General features: G+C 39.8%; 1 protein-coding gene across 2 annotated transcripts in view; it reads left to right on the forward strand.

The window, feature by feature from the left end:
* FAM171B (family with sequence similarity 171 member B) overlaps positions 1-16,535 on the forward strand; it is a 61,778-nt gene that overhangs the window by 435 nt on the left and 44,808 nt on the right. The gene's annotated exons all lie outside the window — the stretch shown is intronic.

Here is a 16,535-nt window from a genome sequence, read left to right on the forward strand (position 1 = left end):
CAGCTGGCGTCGCTGGCCTTCTCGCCTCTTCCTTAGCCAGCTCGCTTCCCATCGCTTGTCCCGACCCATTCTCGTCTCCCCGATCTCCCCAGACTGTCTGCCCAGGACTCGGGCAATGCTCTGGTTTCGGGAAACTGCTCTTTGGGTGGTGAGCTTTCTGGGAAGCGCAGAGCTCTGCAGTAGGGTGGGGAGGGGTCGAGAGGAGTAGGGGTGAGTGACTGCCTCGATTGATCTTTTTCGTTTCCTTCTTCCTGAATTCATCCCTCTGACCTGGGAATGACTGCACACACACACACACGCACACACACACACACACGCGCGCGCGCGCGAGGGAGCGCGCGCACACACACACACACACTTCTCAAATCCCTTTAGCATTCTGTTCTTTATCCTTTTCTTTCCTAGAGACGGAAAAAATCTTGCAATAGACACCCACACGCCTTTTCATCATCTCGCCCCGCCTGCTATATTTAAATTTAGATCCGGAGAAAGAAATCTTGATTTATTTTATTTTTCATTTCTGGCTTCTCTTATCCCAGGAAGGGTTTAAGTCGGTTTGCAAGAATTCCTTCAATATGATAAGATGAAATAAACCAAAATGGAACAGGATTTGTAATTGAAGGAAAAGGGAAAAGGAGAGGTGGACAGATAAGATAAAGTCTGTAGTGATGTTAGTACAGCAAACCTGCCTCCAGAGAAGGAATCTCCTTACTTGTTAGTGGAACTTAATGAGGCAGATTCTTGACGCTATTCAGTGAGGATGAGGAAATACATATAGAATATGTGGCTGTAACGGTCCCTCAGTTCCTGCCTCCTCCTGCCCCCCCCCTTAAAGCTCGATGGGTAAACAGAAAGCTGGACTATCCATTTTAATAGCCTCTCCCCATCCCCAGCCCAGTTCCCTTCCCTGCTATAGAGGCTGCCTGCTATTTAGAAAGAAAAAAAAAGCCATCAGTTTTTTTGGCAAGTGGGCTTAGTTTCCTACAAAACCAAAGTGAATTCTATTTTAACATTTGTTTTTGTTTTAAAATCCTTCCTGGTAACATACAAGATGTTGAAAATGAGATTTTAAAGAGTGGAATCAGCATCTTATTTTGTCCTGCTTGCTCGTCATCAAACAGCAATACCCAGGCACGCCAGCTGCGATTCCTGACAGACGGGATGATTTAATTTATCAGAGTGCTCTGAGCATAGGATGAAATCACCAGTGTGCAGGAAAGCATGTGTTCCTGACACCCTCTTAAACCAATTCATAACACTCAAGCGTGGTTAGAAGCCCTGAAAGATACGCAGTATGTGATGGTTTTCCGAGCTAGCTTTTTATAATTGAAAGCGCTACCAGCATGTTTGGGCGAGGCTGCTGCTAGATGTGCTATTTGCTAAACTTAAGGAGATTAGAGCTAGAAGAGCAGTTGAGAGCCTGTCTTCATTATGAGAGGGATTTCAGATATTAATGACGAAACAGAATTCTGAGAGAGTGTTGGAGTCTGGTTTGCAATGTATTTTTATTTTGATGTGTCTTCTTTCAGGAATATTAATTAGTTAACGGGTTTTGACTACTATGGTATATGTCATGATGAAGGTTATGAGAAACAGCAATCATAGGAAAATTTTTGTGTCAAGCTGCAAATTAAAATGCTTGTTTTCTGATATTTGTGAAAATATTTGAGAAAGGTTATTGTTTGGGAAACTCGCAGTTTTTGTCTTATGTACGTATTAGAGTAATCAAAATAAAGGAATCACTATCTAGCAGATCAAACTAGAGCCTGAAAAGTAACCTATTATGACTCTTGCTTTTCCCTCAAAAACTAACTCCCTAAAGCCAGTGGCAAACAAGAGAGCAATTCAGTTGATTGCGGTTTTGGTTACTGGAATATTGTGTCGTATAACGACATACAACCAATAAACAAACGAGTTAAAATATTCCTCCGAGCACATTGTGATCTCTGGATTGAACTGGTCTTCCTGTTTCAACCTTTGTTCCTTTAGTGTCTGTTCTCCTCTCACAGCTAGTGATCTTTAGAAAAACATTCCATAGGATCATTTCTGCCCACAGTCCTCCGGTGGCTGCATCTAGTGTCTTTCACACTAGATGCCCAGACGCTGAAAATGGCCCACGGAGGCTTAGATCCTCTGTGCCCGTCCCCCTCCTACTCTCCCTTCTCTGACCCTGACTCGCGCCTGTACAGCCACACCACACTGGCTCTCCCGGTCTTCGTTTGGCAAGTGGGCTCCGGCATGGGGCCTTTGCACTTGCCATTTTCTCTGCCTGGAATTCTGGAACTTCGCTTTCCTCAGGTTTGCTCAGTGTCCCTGTCACAAAGAAGCCTTTCCTAACCAGCTCAACTAAATAGTAATCTGCATGTCCTTTTGCATTGCTTCTTCTCTGTGGCACTTACTACCCTCAGCCCTTCCTATAAGCCTGCCGCCTCCTCCTAGAATGTAAGCTGCGTGAGGACATGAACTTTGTTCTGTTCACTGTTACGTTAAATTATTCTATAGATTCTGAGGACCTAGAAGAGCATCTGTTGCACATAGGCATGGATAAATTTGTCGAATGAGTGAATGAATGAATAAATGAATAAACAAAAATGCTGGCATCAAGGATCTTTCTGAGTGTTTGCCATTTCATTATCTTGTGAAATTCTGCACCGTAATTTAGTAGGGATATGTAAAAATAAAGAAATGTTAGGTAGAACTATTTGTAAGTAGAGGTTATGAAGTTCAGATCTTTAGTTTTAGCTAATTTCAGTGTTTATCCTATTCCGACTCTAGAGAACTGACTGATGCCAATACTTGAGTCCACTTATTACATCCTATCAAGATTCTTCACCCAAGTGAAGCACTTATAATCCTCTTATGACCTAGGAGGTATTAATATGCCTTTAAATAGTGGTTATAGATCTTGAGTTAGTTCTTTGACTCTGTTTGGTGCTTCTGATTCTTTGGACACATTATGTGAAAAACTATAGTACTTGTCATAGGCAAAACTTCAAAAACTAATTCGGCATATTTAGTGACTGGTACGTGACAGAGCCTTGTCAATCCATAGTAGAGAAATTGAGCATTGACCTTGGTTCATATTCTCTGGGTATTACTGCTCTGAAAATTTATCTCTCTTTGTATTCCTGAGGAATTAGAAAGTGAAGGTAAAGAAATTGAATATGAGATTGAAATAATCAGGATGTAAAAAAAAGTGAATTTTCATTTTCTCATGAACTTATAAAACACCATCTTTAGAGAGCAGTGAGAATAAAGACTAAGGTTGAGATCTGTCAAATCAATTGTTTTCTCCAGTGTATGCAGCAGCTCGGATTTCTCCATCTGCACCCGTATTTGTTCGAAATAAATATTTGAGAGACCAGGGGAGAATTAATTTGGGGGCTGGTGGTAGCTGAGAAACCATATCCTATTCACTCCGATGGCCCATTAGATGGGAGGCCTGCTGGGGGTGGGGCGAGGGGAGCTGGAGAAAATAATGAGCTCCATTTCAAATTCTCCACGTGAAGCACAGACACAGGGCACCTCCATGCATTTTTATAAATGTCTTCTGCATACAGAAAAAGCTTCTTGAAAGATATATATTCATGGTATAAAATTTTTGATTGTACATATCACTTATATATGTATTTTTAGCCTTTTTATTTTGGAAAATGTCAAATATATGGAAAGTAAACAGAACAGCATTTAAAAAGCCCATACCGGTCTCCCAGCTTTAATAGTGGCTGAATTCTGCTGCAATTGTTTCACCCACACAGCCACCCATTTCCACTGTGTGGGATTTTTTGGGGGCGGGAGAATGTACGTACATTGAAATGCACATACCTTAGGTATACTATTTTGTATTTTTGACAAATGGAGAGGTTTATATGACCATCACCCCTATGAAGATGCAGAACATTTACATCACGGTCGAAGGTTCCCTCCTGCCCCCTTCCCAGGCAATCCCTGTCCCTTATCAAGAGACAACTTCAGTTCTAATTATTTTTATCACAGATTAATTCTGCATTTTCTAGAGCCTCATAAAAATAGAATCCTATAGCCTGTACTCTTTTGTGTCTGGCTTCTTTAGCTCAGTCTAATTTTCATAGGTTTCATCCATGTTGTTGCATGTTCAGTAGTTTCTCTCTTTTTATTGCTGAGCCATCATAGGAATTACTCCAGTTTGGTTTGTCGCTTCCTTCTATTGACGGCTATTTGGGTTATTGTCAGTTTTGACTATTGTAAATGAAGCTGCTATGTTGCTGGACAAATCATTGGGTGCACACACCTTCATGTCTCCTCAGTAAATGCCCAGGAGTGGAATTGCTGGGCCAAGTGGTACGCTTGTGAAGTTAGAACATTTTTTCCCTATTCTATATAGCTGGAACCCACCACACTTAATAACATTTAATTTAAAAATTATGAAATTTGATATAGAATATTACTGCATGCTTTCTATTAAATTCAAATAACTTGATTTAAACTTCTTGATTTTAAACAAACCTGATTGAAATCTCCCATCCATGAAAGCATTTATTTACTTTTTTTCTATTTCAATGAATTTGAAAATCAATAGGAGAAGTGGGCTTAGAAATGGACTGTTCTATCTGAAGTACTCATGCTTTAAAGGCCATTTTCCCCAGTGGGGTAATTATGATTTCTTTCCAGGATTTTAGTAACCAAAGGGAGCTATTTCTTGATGTTGATTACTGGTTGAAAAACACATGCCATTGTGTTGAATTTGAGTTCAGTTTGTTTTGGTGGTGGTTTTGTAATGTTTTTAATGTGACCGAACAGAAACGACCAAATATTTTTTTGAAACAAAACTCCCCTCTCCCCCCACAGTCAAGTATATAAATATTGAACTCGATTCTCTTTCAGCGTTCTGACTCGGTTAGCTGCAGCGTTTTCATTCATTCACTTGGCTTGGTGTAATGTGTCTTAATTTCCTTCTGACAAAATAGCCTTAGCGAGGACATGGAAACAATGTTTTCCATCTGCTGTTGGTAAAAAGTATACTTTGTAATATTTACCTGGCAAATTCTAAAACTTCGAAAGCTATGTGTTCTGATGCGGTACTGCATAAGCTTAGGAAACAGCTTCTGTTTGCTTTGAAGATTGTTTGGAGATGTCTCTTTAGTTCGCCTTTTGTGTAAGCACAATCCATATGTCTGAAACATACCAGATTCTGTGCCTTTTAAATTCTCTTACGGCTGTCTGTGTCATCAGGACCAGGCAGTATTCTTAAGTACTTGTTGGTGAGGTCTGTGACTATAAAGGCCAGTTCACTTGGGCCTAAAATGAGTAGTTCTGAGTAGGGTAGTTCATTTCACGTCGGGTAGAGTGTGTCAAGGAAATGGTAATCATTTTCCGTCCTTACTACATGTCAGTCTGCCGCTGGGATCTGGTGAACCCAGACTGTAACATGCCCCAGTACCATATCACACTTCTCTGAAACCTTTAGTTGATAATGCCTCTTAAGATCTCCATGTTAAGGTTCTGTGTCTTGCACAGAAATTAAGATTTAAAATGAATTTTTTATATGTGAGTGAGATCTTGATTTCTATTAGTGCTTTTTTTTTCTGAAAGAGGTTTCTATATCATAATAATTTAGAAAATAATTGAAAAGTAAACATTCATTAGCATTAGTAGTTATTGTACTTAGTTCAGTTTTGTTTCTGTTCAGGAAAGAAATATTGCTTAAAATCTATATAGTTTTAATTCGCTTGTTAGCTCTGCTGAGGTTTAGAACATTTACATGGCTAAGGCAATACCAATTCATATCTATGGCCCTAAATGCTGGTTGGTTTAAGGTGACTAGTTAGTTGGAAGCTGGTGGAAATGTCCAGTCTCAAGCCAGAGCTCATGTTGTGAGGACCCTGGCTTATCTCTAGGGTAAGTACTGTAGGGATATAATATAACTCCACATCCTTTGGCCTTTCTAAAATAAAATAAATCCAGCATCCATGGTTTTATTCCCACCTAACTACTCCTCTGCTTTATTGTAACAGAAAGAGAAACAGGATGGATAGATGGATGATTTGTTTTTCGTGATGGATTAACTATAACCAGGAGCTGAATAGAAGTTGGAAGTGTCTTGGAGTTTCTGACTTACTGGATTTTGTGACCCGTTCCATCCTTGCTTGCGTCCCTCTTTTTGGGAAGGATGGAAATTAAGTTGTCAAAATATGCTCAATATAGTTAAATGAATTATGTTTCTCCAAAACTTTGAACATGTTCTTTCATATTTGTATGAATAGAGTTTATTTATAAATGTCTGGGTGACTGACACAAGATTACTAAAGATACCGAAAGAATATCTATTTATTGTAAAAATGAAAACAGGGAGGCCATGCTTTTTATGTAAGGGGAAAAAATGTCACCAAAAGTAATGGGAATAGTAGGATTTATTTAAATATCTCACTGAGTAAAATGAACCATGCATGAATCAGTGATGTCACAAAACATAAATTATGATTCAATTTGTATATCTGAAATTAGGAAAAAATCTATCTACTTATTTATATTTAAATGGATTGGTATATTCCAAATATTTGCATTTAAAGACCGCTAACTTCTCTTTGTAAAATAAGTACTTCCCAAAGTATAGTTTCTAATATATTTGTGCTATTAGATTTTGGATTTTTAGCAGAAAAGCTATGAATGAATACTTTCTAAATTAATCAGAGTTTAACTCTCATTAATAATCATAAGCAAGAAGAATATATTTTAGTAGCGTATGAAACAACTAATCTGATCTTCCAATGCAATTTATAGTGGAGCAGTGTCTAATAGCAATGAAAATATGTAATTACTAAAAGTACAAATTTTTCACTTTGCGGATTATAGTCAGCCTTCTTGAAATCCTACGCTCTTGGAACTAGAATGAGGTAGAAATGGCCTTCCCCTAAGTGCTTTGCCCTGGCAGTGTTTGAAAAGTCTATGATCTAAGCTAGAACACATCCGTATCTGAGAAGACGTTCTGGTGGCTCCTGGCAGTTCCAATGTCTGATAAAGCTGAGAGTTAAGGGTAATCTGATGATTTCCCTCATAGTAAATATGACTAAGATGAGTGAGTGTTTTTCTCATCTTAACTTTCCCTATCGACTGATTCAAGTTTGTGAATGAGAAGAATCAAAAGAATGTGTATTTTAAAATTCCTTCTGTACCATAGTATTTCAAAGAGGGAAGGTCTTGTGAATTAATAAAGCTCGGTGAAGTGTGGGATGTGAAAATGTAGGAGGTGAAGACTTTGGAATCTGAAGAGAAAGGAGGCAGAAGTTATATAACTCACTGTGAGGAGTATGAGAGGGGGTCAGGTAAGTAAGTTCATGGGAGTGGAAAGTACTTACAAGTTGCGATTGTGTCTCCCCTCCCCCGCCCGCCGTGTGTATAAGGGACTCACTGTCCTTTATACCTTATTAGACAGAGGTTCTAAGCAGCTAGTGGAAGGGTGTAGGGGGTTCATGCATAGCCTGAAATTAATGATGCAATCTGCAATTATCTAGTATTCAGAGTATCTGTAAGATTTTCAAAAAAATCCTTGACCCCAGGAATGTTAAGAAAACCAGCTGTGGTTAATTAGGCCTTTGTGAGAGGACTCAGAAGAGGACAAAGGTAACATTCAGACTCAAATCATAGTTTTGGATGTTCTTAACATGTGAAGTTTCTCTGTTATTGTGCACATGTGATGGGTAAAATTAGTACGTGTGCGAGCAGCACAACTAATCTCGCCAGAAGGCTTTAACTCTTCAGAGAACTGGCTGCTTAGGACACATGTGCCTTAGTCAGTCCTTGCATCCTTTGGCTTTCCGTCCCATCTGCAGAATGGCTACCGATATGCAGCAGATGTCTTTTGGTAAATCACATGACTCTGGATTGCCTTATATCAAGGTGTCGTTGTATAATAAACTGTTGGGATACCTTACACCTTGAAAAAACCCTCTGTTCAGAATTCTTTGACAGTTAACTCAGAAACTCTCTGTATCTTGGCTTTTGGCCATTCCACGGAAGGATAGCGTCGCTGAGATTAAGTTAATAATCTTAACAAGGGCTCTGATGATTTTTGTGAGTCATCTAATCCCTCTAGGTCTGATTATAAACCTCATCATTTTTAGCAGATGAGGACCTACCCTGGTTGTTATTAATTCCCCGAGAAGCCTTTTATAAAAACCTAAGCCTTTCCCCACCTACTGAAACATGTATTAATCTTTGGTCTTTAACCAGTTTGGGGTCAAAATAGTCATTTTGGCTTATGGCAGTTTAAGTCTGCCAGGAGTTGAACTTGCTGCTTTCATTACTGGTGCTGTTCTGGGCTTTCAAAATTAATATTGTTCCTAAATTCACTGAAACCTATATTTTTCTACTCGCTTTTTTGATTCATGCCTTTCCTGGTTTCACTAATAACTGATCACCTTGGAAAAGTTAGACGCTACCAAGAGTGCATAGCAGAGTGAAGAATTTTCTTTGTTTTGAGGAACAACTTTATATTGCAGAATTTTTCTTTCCTTTGAAAATCCAAATGGAGAGATTTGTAGTTCAACACGTTCTGATGTTCCAAAGATAAATAATAGCATGTGTTGCAACTTGGAAAGTTGCAGCTTCAGAGAACAGCATGGGGCGCAGACATGGAGGCAGAAAAGGAGGCACCCCTGTGGAATCCAGGTGTGGCCACTGTGCCCTGTGTACATAAGCACGGGCTCACGGGCCAGAACTCTTGGCAGGGACTGTATGCGGGGCCCATCATGGATCCAGCAGCTTGAAAATAGCTCTAACAAAGACACATGAGAATCAGCCAACCCACTTTACTCCCCTTTCCTCCCTATCAGCATTTCTTATCAATAATACAATGTCAGATCTATAGCTTTGAATAATTGGCTATGCAATAATTATATTATTTTTTAAAAAGTTATGCTTAAGTATTAATATTATAACCATAAAGTGTTTGATACTGTAATATATAGGTTAATTAAACTATCTTTATATTCTAAAACATAAAAATGGAAAACATAGTGTATTTTTTTCATTTTATTTAACGTTCTCTGACTCTCTTCTCACTCTTCCCTCTCACGAGGTGATCTCATCCACTTAAGTTGCTTTAAATACCCTCTATATGCTAAGACTCCCCAGAGCTCACTCCTGAGTATATCCACCAATTATTCTGACATCTTTATGTGGCTGTATCACAGGTATTTCAGTTTAAGCATGTCTAAAATGAAACCCTTGATTTTTTTTCCCACCACTCCTTCCAGAATAGAAAAGTCTCCTTCTTTATTTTTTTTTCTTTAACTATAATCCCCAGAATTTGTGTATCTTATAACTGGAAGTTTTTAACTTTGACCACCTTCTCCAACCTTCCTTCCTTCCTTATTGTTATTAAAAACCAATGCAGTGCCTCACTGGCCAACAAAGGGAAGTTGAGGGTACTGTCCTGCCATGTCCTCCACCTTCCCCTTCATCTAGTCAGTCGCCAAATCCCGAGTCTATCCCAAGTGTTCCTCATCTGTTAATATCTCCCTCTTCCCTGCCCCAGCTCTGGTTATTCTTATGCTGTACAGGTTAGCATGCTAATGGCCTCCTTACGTCCATTCTTGATGCTCTAAGCTCCATTTTCCCCAAAGCAACCATGGGGATCATCTGCTCCCCACCCCCATAGTGGTTATTTTATTTTTAAATACAAATCTGATTGAGCTTCCCATGACATTGAGAACCAAGTCAAAGGTCTTAACGTGACCTACAAGGCTTTGTAGGATTTACTGTTGCAGTCTCCATTCCAGTTCTCTGTGCCTTGAGTGTGACAGGCTTTGTGCCTCAGGGCCTTTGATACACACACACAGGTCACCTGGCTAATTGCATTCAAACTTCTGATGTTCGCTTAAATGCTCCTTCTTTTTTTTTTTTTTTTTAAAGATTTTATTTATTTATTCGACAGAGATAGAGACAGCCAGCGAGAGAGGGAACACAAGCAGGGGGAGTGGGAGAGGAAGAAGCAGGCTCATAGCGGAGGAGCCTGATGTGGGGCTCAATCCCATAATGCCGGGATCATGCCCTGAGCCAAAGGCAGACGCTTAACCGCTGTGCCACCCAGGCGCCCCAAATGCTCCTTCTTTTAAACAGGATTTCTTTGACTTTCCAAACTGAGCTAGGTTCCTCTGTTCTGTGCTCTCACAAGCACCTCCTACTTGTTCAACGTATGTAGTTGATTCGTAGCTAGGCACCCATTCTGCATTTCCATATTTGTCTTCTCTAGATTAGAAGTCAGATGAGGCCAGGTGCAATAATTGTTTTGTTTGGGTTGTATTCCTGTATAAATATTTATTGAATCGGTGAATGAATAGAGAAATATTTAATTGAATACTTTCTTTCATTCCCATGCTTGAGTTGGCTTCTCTAGAGAGCATATATAGGAAAAGGATATTATGTAGGGGAAAGGCTATAGGACTTTCAGAATGAAGTGGCCAAAGTATATATATTTGGGATCAAGAGAATGCCTGGTTTCAAAAAAAAAAAAAAAAAATCTGGGAAGAGGAATGTATTTACTCAAATTCAATACACCATATGTTGATTTATATATGGGGCCAGAGATAATATACAAGATTCCTACAGTGACTGATTTCACTCATCTTCTTTTTCTGTTTTTAAACAAAACTGAGTACCTACTATTTGCTAGGCCCTCCATCACCACGGATTGCAGGGAACACCCAGTGGGGCTGTAGATAAAGAGACCACAAATGATAATAGAGTGTGGTAAGTGCTATGCTGCAGGAGTGTAGAGGATACTGTGGAGACATGGGTTTGGGGAAAATCACTTGGCCTCTTTCCTGGAAGAAAGCACACTTGAAGTGAGTTTCAAAGTGATGCAAAAAAGCAAAAGAAGGAAATTATTATTTTTGATTTAGATTTTTTCCCCCATTTCTTTCTGTGACAACAGTGTGATAATTCTAGTCCCCTTTATCTTTGCTATTCTCTAGAATTTTATTTCCTACTTCTATGGCTCATCATTTTGAGATTCTTAGAAAAGGAAAAAAAAATAATGTAACTTCTTTCACAGTGCCCGCAAACTTCTTGAGGACAGACTGATGATGTGCACTCCTCTCTTAAAGGAATTGAATCTAGAATTCAAGCATAAGCCCATTTCTTTGAGTGTAGACCTGCTGTGACCTAGCAATCAGTCCTTTTCGCTTTTACATTGATCTACGGCAGAAATACTTTGCCTTGAAGACAGTTGGGGTGTCATCACCTTGACCACATTGTGCTATTCTCTTCATGTGTCAGTCCTCAACATGAACGCGGCAGACCAGTTGTGTCTCTGTGTCTCCTAGCACCTCTTTCTCTCCCACCTGTGCCGGGCTGGTGGCCATTTCCCAAATCTGTCATGAAAACCACTTGGCTCCTCTTCTTTCCCCTTCAGTGGCCCCAAATTCCATTTCCACACCTCACCAAAAGAAGTGAGTGACTTAAAATATATCCTGTTTATGACTGTGGGTGACCACCGGAATTGAGACTTTTAAAAAATATAATTACACAAAGCAGTTGCTTGTTTTTTTGCTAAATCAGAAAGTTTGACACCTAATAGATAGGAAATTTATGTATTCATAGAATTTTTTCCATTAAGGTTAAGCTAGAGATGGACTCATACAAGAGGCCGTTTAGCTGAAAAATCGCTAAAGCAAGAGAAATGGCGTCACATTTACTGAAGCAAGATACACTGATGTATTTTTGTGGAGGTAATTGAAGTTTGCTCTTGCCACTTAAAGCATTTTATCATGCAGTTTTTGAATTTTTTTAAACTCCTGAAATGTTGTAAATCTTCCAGGCTAGGGGGATTGAGACACTGAAACAGGTGGCTTACCAGGGGGAGCATATGGGCTGTTCTCCCTTAGGCTCCAGCCCCGGTGCGTTCGCCTCTCAGGCTGCTCCTGTGGTGCGTTGTCTTTCAGGGCTTCACCTACCCATTGTGCCACGGGCCCCACCATTCGAAATGTGAACTGTATTTACATGAGAGAGGCAATATGTAAACCTATTTAGTGGAAGACATTGACTTAACGCAGCAGATCTGCCCCACCCCTGCCCACCTACTGTATCTATTCCAGTTTCTTTCTCTGATGTGGAGAACCTGGCATCACCATTGATTCAGTCTTCTCCTTCTTATACGCTCACCTGTCACTCCATGAGTTCTTTTAAGTACCCATCACAGTGTCTGTAGAGTCCATCCTGTCTGTTTTATTCCCGCAGCCACTTGCTCTGTCCACACCCCTGCTCCATTGGTTGGCTCTGTTACAATAAACTAGTAGGTCTCCCCATTCTTTTCCTCCCTCGAAGTCAGACCATACCTGCACTGATGCATGTTTCTGCAACATTACTTCCTTAAGCTTTCATTATATCATCATTAAAATTTGAAGTCTTCCTCCAACTTTCTATAATTAATATTTTGAGATACACTGAAAAATTGGAATAGTATGATGAATATCCATATATCCTTCACCAGGATGCTACAGTTGTCAAAATTTTGTCATATTTGCTTTATCTCTATTACAATTTGCTTTATCTCTATGCATGTGTGTGCGCACGCGCGCGCGCGCGCACACACACACACACACACACACACACACACACACACACGGTATTGAGGAACGAACTGAAACTCGGTCGTTTGCGTCCTGACTTTCATCCCTGAAAATGTCAGCATGCTTCTCTTAACATCTAGGTAACTTTTGGTGGGCAAGTAATAATTCTTTTGAATTGGTAAAATAACGAACAACTTTTTAGTGAACTATATAAAAATGAGGAAAAGGTAGAGCTTCAAGTAACAAATGAATAAATAAGCCTTAGAGATTGTGACAAATTTTTAAGGGTTCACTCTGATGGGTTTGTTACGTTTGTGCACATAATGTTTATACTGCACGCGCTGTGCATTGTGGTAGGACTGCGCTTTATAGCGGCCGCGTTGTAGTCCGTTACGGGACTCTCCGAACCGGGGGGGGGGGGGGGGCTCTGCCGGCTTCTAATGTATTTTGTTCCTTGGTCATTTCTTACCCATCAAGTTCAATTGTTTATGTGTAACTTCTATGCGGTCATATATACAATTGTCTGGTACCTCTTTTCCCCTTTCTTTTGCCGCCCTCATCCATCCATGCTTGATGGTGCAAATGGTAAGATGTAAAACCTACGAGTTCTCATCTGTGTGGACAGAGCCAGTATCCTGTGAACGGAAAGGGAGAAGCCAGTGACCCCGAGATGGAGCTCCTGGTTTCAGTCATTCCCAGGATCCGGCCAGATAACGGTTATCCTCATGTTCTGCTCCTACAGCCTTTCCTTGTATGAGTTGATAAATTCCCATCTTTGAGCAAATTTCGGTCAGATTTCTGTTAATTAAAAAGCCATAGCAGGCTCAAAATGTTATTGCCTGCACTAAGTCCTAACTCCAAGCAAATTTTAAATTTGGTGCCATTTTCTCTCCCCAGTGGCTCTGCCCTACCGCTGTCTTATCCGTAACTCCCCCAAAACCCAACTCAGCTCTACTTTGTCCGTGACGCTTTTCCAGTCCATAAGAATTTTTCTTTTACTAGGTCACTTACAATCTCTATTTGGTGATTCAGTATTTGATAACATGATGTTTTAAATTAGTCTGCCATTGTTTCCGGTGTGTTTGTTTTATCTTTCTCTTGAGCTTCTGAATTCCTTCAGAGCATAGATATCTTAATTCACCCATTTTACATCCCAGAATGCCTAACACTCAGTAAGCGCTCGATGAAAGCACGCTGATTCGTAACGTTTTGACTGTATATATTAAGAGAAATATCTAAGGAACTCTAAGTGCCTTTTGTTATTTATGTATCTGTTCCTCATGCCTATCACGGTGCTGGACGCAGAGTTGGTACTCCCAGATTCATGGTAATGAAAAAATGTGTTTATCCTTAGACTTATGAGTTTGGGGCAAATGCTATTGGTATTAAAATGAATTTGGAGATGATGAATAATACTACGTGATGCTTTAAGATTGACAACCATCAGTCCATCATGATATTTTTTTTTATTAAAGATTTTATTTATTTATTTGACAGAGATAGAGACAGCCAGCGAGAGAGGGAACACAAGCAGGGGGAGTGGGAGAGGAAGAAGCAGGCTCATAGCGGAGGAGCCTGATGTGGGGCTCGATCCCATAACCCCGGGATCACGCCCTGAGCTGAAGGCAGACGCTTAACCGCTGTGCCACCCAGGCGCCCCAGTCCATCATGATATTAATATACAAAGTATAATGCTTAAACCAGGAGCACTTTTTAGACTCCCTTCCTTTCCCTGCCCTATATTTTTGTTTCCTTCCATTTTTATTTTTATTTTTTGTCTCTCATTAACACTTAGTTTTGTCACTTGTTGGTCCATGATGATAACCTCATGCCTCTCACTCCTGCTCCCCTCCTTTTCCCACCTTCATTTTCCCTCACTTCCCGGTGCTAATTTAGATGTAGGATTGCAGAAAGAACCTTTTTATCTCCTCAAAATACTGCCCTAGGGCCTCTGAATTATAAAAACAAGTTTCTAAATCTACATTGCAAACAAGTACGTTTAATTAATCAGTCTTCAATAATTATCAAACAAAAGTCCTCTTTGTAACAAAGTGTGATACATCAGAGCAGTCATTAAACTTTTTTATTGGCACTTTAAAAAACTGGGTGACTAGCTGAGTATTCTCGAGATCCTAATGTTGGAGAGGAATGGCCTTGGTGAATTTGAGACCTAAACGAAGGCCAGGATGGCCCCCTTGCAGAGCGTGAGACAGGCAGGGTTTAGGTGTGGTTGGTTAGGGCAGAACGTCGCTTCTGTGCACTCCTACGTGTTTCTGTGGTGGATGGCTTTACCCAGAGAGGCATCATTGTAGGGCGGTGTGGTTTGTGGTCAGAACGTGGGCTTAGGGGTTCCGGCAACTGGAGCTCACAGAGCTGCTCCGCCTTCGTAGGTGTGCTCTTGGGAGTAGGGAGCCTTGCACAATTGTTAAGTATTAAAGTTGATACATGTGAAACACCTGGACTTAACAGATACTTACCAATTACTGTTACAAATACTCCGTCTTGATTTATATTCTTGGTAGTATGTTCGTAAGGGTTGAATAGGTACACAGGAAAGGTAAAAATGCCAGTTTTACAACTTTCTAGTAAATGAAGCTGGATTTGTTTTTGTTGTTTTATTATGTTTCTTCGTAAATTAGACTCTAAAAGTGCATATGTGTTTCTGTAAGTAAGAAATATTGAAGTATATCGTGGAATAAAATTACTGTTTTTCTTTTAAAGCAACCTAGAAACAACATTGTCTTTGGAACGTTACCTAAAGCAAGCAAGCAAAACATATTTGAAAGCCAAAAATCAGAGTGAGGTATTCATCTGTGAACTTCAAGTTTTCACTATTCTCTTGCTTCCTTTTGTTTCGCTGAGAAGACAAATTGGCTTTTAAGAAAGACTGAATTCAGACAGTAGTTTTTATTATTCTTTTTTCATGTCCGGAAAATCTTAACATGAGCTAGAATATTCTCGGCATGCAAATAAGCCAATGAATACTGGCTCTGGTCCTTTGGAAAACTTTGTACTCAAAGGATAGTGTTTTTTCTTTATGGAAAAAACAAGAATGTTTTGCAGTTCTCCTTTCTCTTTGCTAGCCTTGGCCTTGTGGTGGGGAGTATTATATGTCCATTAAAACGGTGTGTCTTGAAACACCCTCCTTAGAAAAGAATTCTTCTGCAAAGCAGATGAAATCTTAACTGTTTGTGAAGACACCTCAGAGGAGTGGTAAATCGTGTTTCTCTCTAGTATACCAGTTACTGCTCCCCAGCAGAGGGGGGCATTCACATCCTAATGGAGGCAGCTGATTGATTAACGTATTGATTAGATCTAGAAGATTGCGTTCTGTGAAATTTGAGGCCTATTGAATTCTCAAATTGGTCTGGCAGCTGCACCTAACCAGTTCCGAATTTTCTAATGTTGACAGTATTCACAATACAATTTTAAGCAGTTTTCATTAAAAGACGGGATGAAAGAATGGAATGGAATTATAAACTACGCATTAAGAGAAAGGTGTTCAGAAATGATTTGCCATTCTTATTTCTCTAAGTAGGAAGCAGGAGAAAGTCATGAATTATAAAGGCCAAATAGAATTCATCAGGAATTTATTAAAAATTTCTAGTCATGATATGGGTTGTGTCCAAATTAAAATAATAAACCAGATGAAGTTTGGAAAGTTGGTAGGAGAAAAATAAATCAGAGCGAGTAGTTTGGGAATTATTTTTTGTCCTCTTTGAGTATAACCAAAAACAAAGGAATGAGCCATGTCAAACTGATCTTTTTCCTCCAGACTCCCAGAGCTTGGCAAATGGTAGGAACGCAGTGTGAACCCTGGACTTGTGCTGGGTTGACAGTAATAGCTTCCTGAATGGTTGGGTCCATGGATAAATGTTTGCTTCTTGATCGGTTCGGTGAAATTGACCGGTGTGGCAAAGGCTAATAAGACAGCTATGTCTAAATTGATGGTTAGCTAAATAGATTTGACCTCTATCACTCAGTTTT

This window comes from Ursus arctos, unplaced genomic scaffold (assembly GCF_023065955.2).
Source record: "Ursus arctos isolate Adak ecotype North America unplaced genomic scaffold, UrsArc2.0 scaffold_1, whole genome shotgun sequence".
Classification (NCBI taxonomy): Eukaryota; Metazoa; Chordata; class Mammalia; order Carnivora; family Ursidae; genus Ursus; species Ursus arctos.